This window comes from Numida meleagris, chromosome 1 (assembly GCF_002078875.1).
Source record: "Numida meleagris isolate 19003 breed g44 Domestic line chromosome 1, NumMel1.0, whole genome shotgun sequence".
NCBI classification, from domain to species: Eukaryota; Metazoa; Chordata; class Aves; order Galliformes; family Numididae; genus Numida; species Numida meleagris.
The window spans coordinates 29159638-29171998 of NC_034409.1; the positions used below are offsets into that span (position 1 = coordinate 29159638).

Below are 12361 nucleotides of genomic sequence, written 5' to 3' on the forward strand. Positions count from 1 at the left end.
TTTTATACTGTGAGCTTTTATCTTTTCCCTCCGGCTAGAAAATGGTAACAGAGGAGCAAAGTACCGTGGGGAATGTAGTAGTCCTTCTCTTCTGAGAACCAGGTACATTCACTACATGATGTCATGATGTGGAGTACCAATAACCGAAAATCATAAAACCATGACAGGAATGAAAAGAGCAGACTTTATAACGATGCACAGGATGGGGACATCAGGCTTCTACAGAATGGTATAGTGACATTTGCTTGTGTGTTCTGTGTTTCTGAGTTGTCCTTAGTGCTTTTTTTTTAATTTTGTTAATGAGCACTGAGTCGACATTCTTGTTGGCTCCTTCAAACGACTCCAGCTGAGCTGGGAGTCATGGTTTGCTGTTTGAAAAAACAACTGATCTTCACTGTCTTCACTGATATATCACAGAACAAATTACAGGGACATATATGGCATACCTAAAAAATTCCAAGAATATATATGCAATTTTGAGTTACTGTTTCATAAAAATAAATCATTTTTATATGAAAAATTACTGCTTTTTCTCATTCTCCCCATCCCTGGAGGCATTCAAGGCCAGGCTGGACATGGCTCTGGGCAGCCTGGTCTAGTGGTTGGCAACCCTGCACTCAGCAGGGAGGTTGAAACTGGATGATCTTTGAGGTCCTTTTCAACCCAGGCCATTCTATGATTCTATAATATACATAAATATCTGACTTTGTTACTATTTTGAAGAAAAATTATACTATTATATACCGTGTGCTAATTCTTAATTAATTTACTGTTACTAAATGTAGTGTTAATGGCTGAAAAAGAATATAGAATTTGTAAGGAGTATGAAAATATTTAAGTTTTTAGTCTGTACAAACAAATGTTAAAAAAGAAGTATCTCACGGCATGTCTCAGCTGTGTCTTGACTACTAAACTTATGATACAGAGGAATATATTTTAACGTGTCTGTGTTAATTTATTATGGTAAATTTATTTGACATGATACATATGAATGAAGTACAGTGTGTTAAATTAATTAGTACTCTTAATTGTGAGAAGTTATTTGAGTCCACAAGCAATGCAGTAGGTTTTGAGAACTTTTTTCAAGGCTGCAGAGTTTTTCCAAAATACTAGAGAAAAGTTATTAGAAATTAAAAAAAAAATTAAATTATTAATTGTAATAGTAGTGGAATTAAAAGCATAAAACTGAAGTGAAAAGCAGTAGAAACATTATCATTTATTTTTTTTCCCTCTCTTCCTTCTTGGGACATCGGAGCAGATGTAATTACTGTATGTGAGCATTTACATTTGCCAGGGAAAAGCTAAATACATGTAATTGAGAGCAACAGCTCAGTTGCTCAAGTGAAGAGAATGATTGCTTGTGCTGACACCCACTAATTGCAGCTAGTTTTCATCTTCCAGTCTGCAGCGAGTGACCTTGCTGTGGCTGCTATGAGCAATAGCTGTTCTCTTGTTCTAAGTAGAAAACAAATAAATCCAAAAGAACATCTAGATTACAGAAATTGAAGCAACCATTTTCCAAATGAGGAAGCAGAAGCTAGTGTCACTGTAGTCTTAACAATATGTCTCTTTCTCTGTGTGCTGTGTCGGCCTGTAGCCTCTCATCCACCTGATGAAAACCTGAAGGAGTGTGAGCTATAGGTTGAGAGAGGATGCTCACATTCATTGCACAGCATGTTCTGTCCAGTGTCTGTAAATAACAAGGTGGTTGAAACTAGATGGTCTTTAAGGTCCCTTCCAACCTAAGCCATTCTATGATTACAATAAAAAGTAAATAAGCATTCTCTTTATTTTCTCCACATCGTTTCAAAGGTGATAGACTTCCTAAGGTTATCAGCTACCTCTTTTATGAAACAAAGAGTACAGGTTTATGCAGTACTTGCGTGGAAGATGTTCCTTACCTTTAGTCCTCTTTCCCTTTCATCTCTTATAATTTCTCGTTGTTGTTTGTTTTTCTTTTTCTTTTTGAGAATGAGTGGTCATAGTGGAAACTGTATAAATAAGGTGTGCACAGAACAGACTTCCCAAAGAGCGTAACAGTTTTTTTCTGTCCTCAGCTCCTCTCCTTGTAATTCCTAATTTAGAAACATCAAACTTAGAAGCTAAATGCAAGCTGAGAATGGTTGTTTTGAATTCAGCTTTGGTGTTTAATCATATAGACTAACTGAGAAAAAAACCTCCCACTTGTGGTGCAAGGCAAGAGTAATTAGAAAAAAACAAAAAGTGATGAGACCACCGGTTGCGATGTAAATTGTTGCTTTAAACATGTGATGGAATTTGCTATGATTGAGCTGGGAATTTAATATAGCTCAAAAAACTAATAACCTTGTTGAGTCCGAGACATTCACTGCATGAGTTTTTGTTCTAAGGCTTATCTTCAGAAGACATCTGGTAGATCTCAGATCATCAGTGCTGAGACATTAGAGAAGAAGCAGGTCTTTTTTAAGATGTGTTTTCCCACCAATGACCAGGTGTTTCTATCACATTTTGGTTGTGCGGATACTGGAGTTTTGATGGTTCTTATGTGAAGGGCTTTTTGTGGTTGCTTGTGAAGATGGCCACCAAGCTTTATGTTTGTGCCCAGGCTGGTTCCACTGGCAGCAGATACATTGTGTGAGGGGAATCTCCTCCTAATGAGGAGCTTAACAAATCTGAGGAATTACTTCGGCAACAGGAGCAGCATTTAAAGCTGTCCATTAGTCATCACACTTAATACCCCCTGTCTGCTCTCCACGGTTTAACTGCGTGACATAGTTGAACTCAAAATGACTGTTAGCAGCCTCTAGTAACTTTTGAAGGCTGCTGCTGCTGCTGCTGCTATGAGCCAAAGGAGAGTTGGAGAGTCTGAAAGCTGGTTAGTTTATTCCACCTATATGATGTATCACTTATTTTGGAACAGCTGTTGCATCTATCTAGAAGTTATTGCAACGACAACAACATGGTCCAAGTTGTTGTTGCCTTTTTGACCACTGCTGAAAACTGAATTGTTAGTTTCCGAGAATTTATTCATACTAAAACATATTTTGAGTAGCAATGACTGATTTAGCTTGTATTTTTCTGTATATACAGTTATTTTTACCCACTATTCATCATTTTCTGTGGTCAGCAGTGAATTGTATCTGTTGTTTTACCATTTTACTTTCAGTTACTTGGTACCAAGATACCCTTCTATAACTTTTCAACAATGGCTTAGGTCTTACTGCCTTGAAAGGTCCATCAGTCTTCGTCGTCTTAGGATTCTTTCCATTCCATTTATGATTAAGGTGAACAGCAATATATCTGAGGGATCCCCTGTTAGCCTTGTTCTACTGTGAAAACCAACGCTTTGTTTCTGTAGTTGGGTTTTTCTGATTGTTTGTTTTTCCAGTTTAACATTTCTTAATCCACAAGAAGAGAATTTGGGAAGAGTGAATACTTGCTATGGAACTGCCACCTTCCATGCATAGGCAGAGGCCTCATGCAGATCTCAGATATTCATTGCTTTGCTGGTTTCTTGGTTTGTTTTTTTTCACAGAGCTTCAGTCAGTAGAGAAGAATGCTTCAGTATAGCTAGGCTGCTTTTTCCCTTCTTTCTAGGTTTGCCGCTGGACTAAAGTAAATAATCCAAACAATATAAAGACATCATTTTCATTTTGGCTATATCCCTGTAGGTGACAGTAGGTTCTATTATGACTGAATTCTGAAGCAAGATGACAGTTTGAGTGTTGACTGTTTCCAGCCTTAGCTGTTTGAACACATGTATTGCAAAAACTTGATATTTAGGTTTGTGATGCGTATACACCATTTTACCCAACCAGTAAATTCATGGTATCATGGTAAAACATGAAGTTTTGATAAAACATGATAAAACATTCAGTAGTGAAATTTTCAACTCTGCAATGAGTAGACACAAGTAAACTTTATTTAGACTTTATTTCATGAGGCCTGATATTCCTACTTGAAAGGAAAACAAAATATGATATAAGGATAATTGTAGTGGCTAGTAGCTGTAAAAGTATAGCTTATTCCTTCACTTCTTTCAGTGTTATTGAGGCTTACAGAACTATTTCAACCTGTGAAGTAAGTTGGACAGGTGATAAAAGTGAAGAGCAAGCTAAAGAAGAGTGTCAGCATGAGAGTGATTGTAATTCCCAATGCTGCCATTTCCAAGATGTGCAGCCTGATAAATGTTTGTGCAGTGGTTTTTTCTTCAAGCAGCAGTGACATCCAGCAACGACATCCACTTAGACAATCCCAAATCTGTTAACTCATAGATAATCCAAAGGTCTTTAATACTCAGCCATTTGAAGTTGGCATCTCAGGATTGTCTTACTTCCTAACGCAATTCAGGTTATCTGTGTTTTATTGTTTTCATTTTAGTGGAACAGGATTTCTTTTATTGCTGCCTTGACAGTGAGTTTCAATGAATGCCTCCAGCTGGCATTGCCTTCTTTGTGGCTCTGCATGATATCTAGTAGATATAGCATTCTGGAATCTGCTTGAGATTACCAACTGTATAGTTTAGAAAAAGACTCTAGGATCATTAAGATTGTATAGTTGACTTCCTGCAGTGCTTATTAGGGATGAATTTGTGTTTATTTGTAGTGTTGACAACAAAAGCTGAAACCTCATATCCTTCCACTTTGTTTCATTTTTAACACCTAGTGGGAAAAAAAATATCTGAGATTTGTAGCAACTAAAATAATACGTAATAGAAGTCTTAAATCTCAGCTTGTTACAAGGTGTTCTTCCTATCTAAAATTTCTCTTCACATTTTTAACAGGTTGTACTCAATTTTGTCCCTTGGTAGTATCACTGTTAGCACAAAACAATGCAGTAAGAATGTTAATTCTCATAAATACTAGAAGATATATTCATGGCAATAATACCTATCTGGCACTTAGCTGTCCTCAGGATGTATTATAGCAATTAGAAGGACTGACTTATTTTTAAATGCATACATTTTCAGAAATAATTTTAGCAGTTATGAGGTTGTTCTTTCCTGTTAGTGCAGTAAATGAGAACAGACTTTTTTTCATCTAAATGCTAGATTCTTTTCTGAGTAATTTAGTTTTAGGTCTGTTTACTAGTAACAGTGGATCTGAGAGTATTGGTTTTTAGTTTTTCACACACAAAGAAAAGAAAAAAAAACAACAAAAAAAGGGAAAGTATGGAGAATTTGCCGTTTCCCTGAGATAAAATCTTTCTGAGATATTCATGAAGAGGCCAAGACTACAAACTTAGATGACATACCTTTATTCCCATTTTTCAACATGATGGTTTTGTTGAGTGACATACTTTCTGAGGCTATTCAGGGGCTGTAGCTGAGACTGTGTAAAAAAAACACTAAGTATTGGGGTGGCCAGCAGGGAGAGGGAGGTGATTATCCCCCTCTACTCAGCTCTTGTGAGGCCCTATCTGGAGTACTGCGTCCTGGCCTGGGGCCCCCAGCACAAGAAAGACACAGAGCTCTTGGAACGGGTCCAGAGGAGGGCCACCAAGATGATCAGAGGGCTGGAACACCTCTCCTATGAAGAAAGGTTGAGAGAACTGGGCTTGTTTAGCTTGGAGAAGAGAAGGCTCTGGGGAGACCTCATTGTGGCCTTCCAGTACTTGAAGGGAGCGTATAAACCGGAGGGGGTACGACTGTTAACATGGGCTGATAGCAATAGGACAAGGGGGAATGGTTTTAAGCTGAGACAGGGGAGATATAGGTTAGATATTAGGAGGAAGTTTTTCACTGAGAGGGTGGTGACGCACTGGAACAGGTTGCCCAAGGAGGTTGTGGATGCCCCATCCCTGGAGGCATTCAAGGCCAGTTTGGATGTGGCTCTGGGCAGCCTGATCTAGTGATTGGCAACCCTGTACATCGCAGGGAGGTTGAAACTCGATGATCTTTGAGGTCCTTTTCAACCCAGGCCATTCTGTGATACTATGATGCTTCTGTTGTAGAAGGTGAAACATAAAAACAGACCCTAACACTAAATGAGAAATATACTTTTTTTATAAGCTCTTTCTCTTACTGTTTGTATATGTGCTCCTATAAAGGAGTGGAAGATACAGATCCTATTGTTAATGTAGCATTGGCAAGAACCAGGTGCCAGGCTCTTCACAACTGACCAAACATCTAAGTGAGGTTCACGAGCTCAGTGTAAGTTCTGCTGTGCTCCTCTAGGAAGGGGCAAGTGAAAGAAGGCAGTCAAGTACCTACTAAGAGGTTTAGATCATGGGTAGGCTGGCCTGTTTTCTAGACAGGCAGATCTCTGTCCTCCAGCTATAGAAGGTGTCTTGAATGACTCTGCTCTTAAGTTTGTCTTATCAGGGCTGCAGGATATGATTCAGAGAAATGACCTTTGCTTCTAGATTATGCAACCATAAAAAAAGATGTACTCAAAAAATAACCCAGTAATGAATGATTTCCCCATCATTAACTTTATTAGTTTGTAGAAACAAAACATAAGCACATTTAGCATCAGAAATGGTTTTTTATTACATTTTCAAACAATTTATGATTTTTTTGAATAGTTATTTTAAAATAATGCAGCTTTTTTTTTCACTGAGTCCATAAAACCTATGAATAGCTACTGTGTACTCTAGGACATTATAGCTTCTGTAGCAAATCTTGTGGGCTCTGTTTATTGTTCATGGTACAATTATAGTGATAACAAGTGTCCTACATATTTTTTAATGAAACAGAACACACATTCCCTGACTAAGGGAACTTTAGGTTTAAAAAAACCCACAAACTAAGGCCTTATGACAAGTTAGGTAAGTTTCTAAATTATCCAACAGTTAGTGTTGTTATTTCTGTTAGTTCTGTTAGATTCAGTTGTCTTCACAGTTACACATACGTTTAGTAGAGGAAAGTGCTGGCAAAGAAAAAAAAATCATAGGAAAATATAAGCTAAATATCTCTGTTGATGAAATATAAATCAAGGTTTCACATACTACTCTCAGTTCTAACCTGGCAGAAAAGAAGATCCCAGGAGTGATCTTAGCATCATCCAAAAGGACAATTGTTTAAACTTTTTTGTCTTCAGATGTGCTAACTTGTATTATCCGTTTATATGCATGACTGCACTGTACCCCTGAGAACCAATATTCCATTGATTTGGTGTAACATAGTTGGTATTTCTATCTCAGTTACACAAAATTGTAATATTTCATTGCAGTTGAAGCATATGTCGGATAAAACGTGTGAAATTAAAAAAACGTTAGGAAATCTTACCAAATTTTTTCTCTACTTAAAACATATTCCAAATTCTAACAGATTAATTCATCACAAGCATTATTACTTTAATATCTAGCTGACATAAGAGAGACGTGTTTCATGCCAAGGGCAAAAAAATCTTTGTAATCACTGAAAGAATTCTAATTCTGTAAGTTTTTCTCCTTTTCAATCCTAAATTCATTCTTCCATTGTAGTTTCAGTTAAATAACTACACCTTTAAACCTTATATGCAGGCAGCTCAGCTCTTCTGCAGCACAAAGGCAAGCTGGTTTAATTTTCATAGTTTTTGTTTGACTGTTTCCAGAATTAGTACTATTGTGTTTGAATTGGAGAGAAGTGGAAGAAAGATGCTGTTTTTTTATACACAAATAGAGATTGAGTTTATTCATTCTTTCTGGAAATTTCATAGATTTTTCTTTAATTAAAATATAAAATGTAAAAAGAAAATTTGCATACAGAAACATTAAAATGAAAAAAATCAGATCATTTACAGTGACTACGTTTTAAGAACTACAGATGCTGAGCATCTGTAACTACTACTGGCACCCATTGGAATGAAATGCCAGGTTATGAGCATCTCTGAAAGTTGCTGTCCGGTAGGAATAGTTCAGCCTCTCTTTGGATTAAGCCAACTTCAGGAAACATTGCATTTTATTTGGAATTATAAAGATTCAAGTTGTCTCTATGAGTGAGGAATGCATGTTCTCCCAGAGCTATAGGGAGAAGCTGTGAGATTTGCAGTCCATCTCTCTTCACCTTTAAACAGTTTATCTTCAGCAAAAAGGAAAGGGGACGTAACAGGCAATCTGTGAAATTTAAGTAATATTCAGTACGTATGGTTTTTATGATATATATCTTTTTCCATGCTGACCTTTAAGGAAATTTCCATTTTATAATAGCTAATTATTGAAATCCCTTTTGCTAACCTTCTGTCTCATCTCTCTCAAACATTTGCAAATACTTCTCCACAAAAGAGGTAATTGCCTAACAGTTACACTGCTGAAATTACTGTTCCCACCACAATTATTTACAAGAGTCCATGAATATGTTATTGGATGCTGCTGAGCAGTGACACTAATAGGGAAAATAAAAGTAGGAATGGACTCTGTGCTCCACTTCTGGAACTGTTCATCCTCCAGCGTAAATGAACAAACCTCTGTTCGGATCAGTTTAGCAATGACTCAGTGTCCAAATTCAGTCTAAATGATTATGCATAAAGATCACTGTAAGCTGCCAATTACGTCTAGCTGCGCCAATGATAATAAAAGTCCAAATGTGGACAGTTCTAAATAATTGAGGGGAAAAAGCTGAAGTATGAAAAGATTACAGATTCTTTTAGTTACATAGTGACATTCATTAAAATTTACAGGAGTACTTTAGTCCATACCATAGAAATGAAAGAGTTCCATCCCAGTAAACACCATTGCAATTATTTGATGTTGTTGACCACATCTCCTTGTAACTTGCTTTGCCGAGGGGGCCTGCATGTCCACCAAACCGTAGAAGTTTGACATGGCAGACTTTTGCCATCACTGAACAACACAACAGAGCAAATTGGATAAGGGTGAACTTTACTGAAGTGCCTGATTATCTTGCTCTTAAGATCCCACAAAAAAAGGACTATCACCATACCATGGAGAAGCGGGCGGTAAACACATCAAAACTCTGTTCCTCATGGAAATAAGTAGGTTGTACTGCAATAAGTATGGAAGGCATTTCTTCTCCCATCTTGGATGCCTTGTGCTTTCTTCCTTTAGAAAATGCCCTTTCATGATGAAGTCCTGTGTTGGCTCACGACTGCCACAATCAGTTCCTGGCAGAACAGTGAGAACTGGTCCTCTTGAAGTATTTAAAGCAGGCACAGGCCTGTCAGGGCTTGGCAGCTACAGTAGGGTACGTCTTGTTACTTCATCCTGGAGCTTGTGCTGATGGTGGGCTAAGGAAATATTTCATCTCTTTTATTGCTGGAGACCAGAACAAAACAGACTGTAGAATCTGGCTTCCATCACCAGTGTGTTTTTTGTTTTACTTGTTTTGAGTCTGTTTTGGCATTTGTAATGCTGTTAATGATACTGAACAGAATTCGAACTTATCCCTGAAAAATTACAACTTGCATTGTGAGACATGGTGTGGGTTCATGTGAATCCTTCAAACTTTCATTGTACTGAAGAAAGATATATATGTCCTAAGGCAGTTTATCTTTGGGGAATTATGTGACCTTGTACACCTCATGAAATTAGTAGAGTTCTGATTTAATCTCATGATAATGCTGTATTTTAAATTTTAAAGATGAACCTCTTTATCATGCTTTTGCAAAATAACTACTCGCTCTTCTGAGACATTCAAAAGAAAGTGTGTGTGGGAGATCCTTCAGTACAGGGTGAGTGACCAGGGAAAGTTAGAGGTGCATGAGAGAACAAAATGACCTTCTACCAGCATACAGAAATAGATTTCTTCTTTTTATTTCTTTGCTACTAAATAAAGATTCTTCCTAGTAAAGCAGTTGGCCAAATCTTCATACTTAACCGGTCTGATGTGGTGTCAAATAAGGGTCATAATGTTGCTGCTGCTGAAAAGAACCGCAAGAAACAGAACCATGCATGCTGAATTTTCAGTTTTCCTGACAGCGACTATCGCAGAATTTTTAAAATGACATGACATTTTGGAATAAAACACAGCAAAAAAAATGTATGAAGATTTTCAATCAGCGTAGGTCATGTTGAAAATGTTATCTTCGGAAGCAAGGACCATTGAATGAATCATTTGTTCTTGAATGAATGTCAGTGTGGATGCATGTTTTTCCTTGAACTAAGTACTACAGATATTTGAAGTGCTTTAAAATTAGTTGCTTATTAAGAACAAGCATTGTTTTAATACATGCAAGTACGGAAAACATAAATACTTGGAAGGTAATGGAACACTTTCTATCTGTGTGTATAGAATAATGAAACTTAGATACTTGGCAGAAAATCTCCTAAAAGAGGATAGAGTCTTCTCACCATCATTGTTTTCTCTTGAGATTTTTAGACTTGTAAGAAAAGAAGAGTTCGGCATGCTCTATGAGCAAAAACATTATTTCTAAGACTTCCACTGTCAAATGTAATGATGGAATTTTACAAGCAAATTGGGTAGTAAATAAACAAAACATATTATTCCTGGCTCTGTTTTATTATATACGTATACATTTGCAGGCAGTTCAATAGTAGAGGTATTACAGAATGTCTTACAGACTAGCAGTAGGTAACATTAAGTGATGAATTCAAAACTTACTTTTAAAAACTTAGTGATGAAAGTCATCTTCACATATTAATGGTTGGTAGGTTAAAACAGGCTATTAATGATGATCCCAATGCAGAAAGCTAAGAAATAAAGTGTGCATGTCTGCTTTATTTTGCTTTATCATACAGAAACTGGGACAAACAATCTTGGCATTGAGGCATTTAGAACTGAGCAGTCCCCAGCTGCTTTCTTGACATAGGAAACTTGCCACCGAATTACAAAAGCAGGGATAATGCCTCACTGATTGTCCTGGAGTTTGTCTCTGGCTTTGCAAATGGAATTTGAAGTTTGGCTGGCAATGAACAATAATAAACCTCTTGCTGGACACAGAGCACAGCAAGGTTTTAAATTCTTCATTTCATTTCATTTCCTGAAGACATGCACAGAATGGTAGCATTCCCTCAATATGAGAATTAGCCAGTTTTCTTCAAAAAATGCCATCCCAAATGTTCTGAACTGTTGGATGCCATTCATTCGAAATGGCTCTGAATTACCTCACTGTATGGGATGCAAATTGTTCGGTCTCCAAAATAATTATCTCTTCTGAGCCTTCTTTCCCTCGTGTACAAGCACAGCCTTTTGTTTACCTTTAGAGGGAGATAGAGCAATAGATCTGGACCTGCAGGAGTGGTGTGCCAGGAGCCAAGGAGGGGCCATCAAGCAGCCTCTCCAGCACTGCCCTTTGTGCAGACTACTTCCCTGCATGGGCATGCACATAAACTCCTTATGATCCATATTTACACACACAGCCTGCCACAATAGCCCACTCATATTTCATACACAAACACACAAATCCTTTTCTTATCTGCCCATCTATACTTGTTTGTAGGGACATATGCCTGTGTTTTAAAAAGTGAGTGAATCCTAACTCCCAAGTAAATATTTTCTGAATGTAAACTTTTTTTTTTTGAGATTTAAGAGTGGATACCGTTTGTTGTGTACTTCAAAATTAAAATTTATACATTTTTTTAACACTGAGATGCATTGATCAAACAAAATCTTGCATCTTAACGCTGTAGTTGAAATCAGGTGAGTTTTAGAGGTTCATCTTCTGTATAGGCTCCATATATAAAGCTAACAGATGGTTGGCTTCTTTCCAAGTAACCAGCAACCATATGATGATAATGTAATACTTTTAAGAGGATCTTCAGTTACGATTTTATATTATTGATTACATATATGATACTTTGTTATTGTTTAACTTGACTTTATTCCTCTTGGACCTACATGCAGCATAATTACTGATTTCTTCTTCAAAATACATATAAAATGCCTTTAAAATAACATGTTTAAATCTTCAGTACTCCTTTTCTGAGATAGAGGATCTCTCTGAAAATATAAAATGGCATAAGAGATATAGCTCTGTTTAAGTGATAACTATACTCAGAAGAAATATATGTAGTTTTCTGCTGAGAACCCATGAAACCAACGTTGTGCTTCGAACTCTACATAATTAATTTGGACTTGGCTAAAAGCATCTATTAATGCAAATTAAAGTAGAGTTTAAATATGCAATTAGTATCTATGTATATATACTTCTGTGAGGTAAATTCAAAGCAATCTTTTATACTTCTGCATAAATTTCCTGGAATTTCTTCTGTAGTGCACAGGTATCAACCTAGCATGGATTTGAGAATAGTGAAACAATATTTAATTTTCAAATTCATTACCCTATGATGTAAAGTGAACAAGTAGTTCTGTGAGAAGAGTTTGTGAAATATGGCTTACTACATGCTGTGTTGCCACGTTACCTGATCTGTGGTGAGGTGCCAGCCATAAGCAGGCTTTCAGGTGGCTGAAACATCCTTGAGCGAGCTCTTGTGAAGGTTCTTTGGTATCATGCTTGTATGCAATTTATGCCTTTCCTTTTCT

The 12361-nt window shown here is 37.0% G+C and overlaps 1 protein-coding gene across 1 annotated transcript in view; it reads left to right on the forward strand.

The window, feature by feature from the left end:
• The window catches only part of LOC110392623, a 155265-nt gene that overhangs the window by 124494 nt on the left and 18410 nt on the right, over positions 1 to 12361 (forward strand). The gene's annotated exons all lie outside the window — the stretch shown is intronic.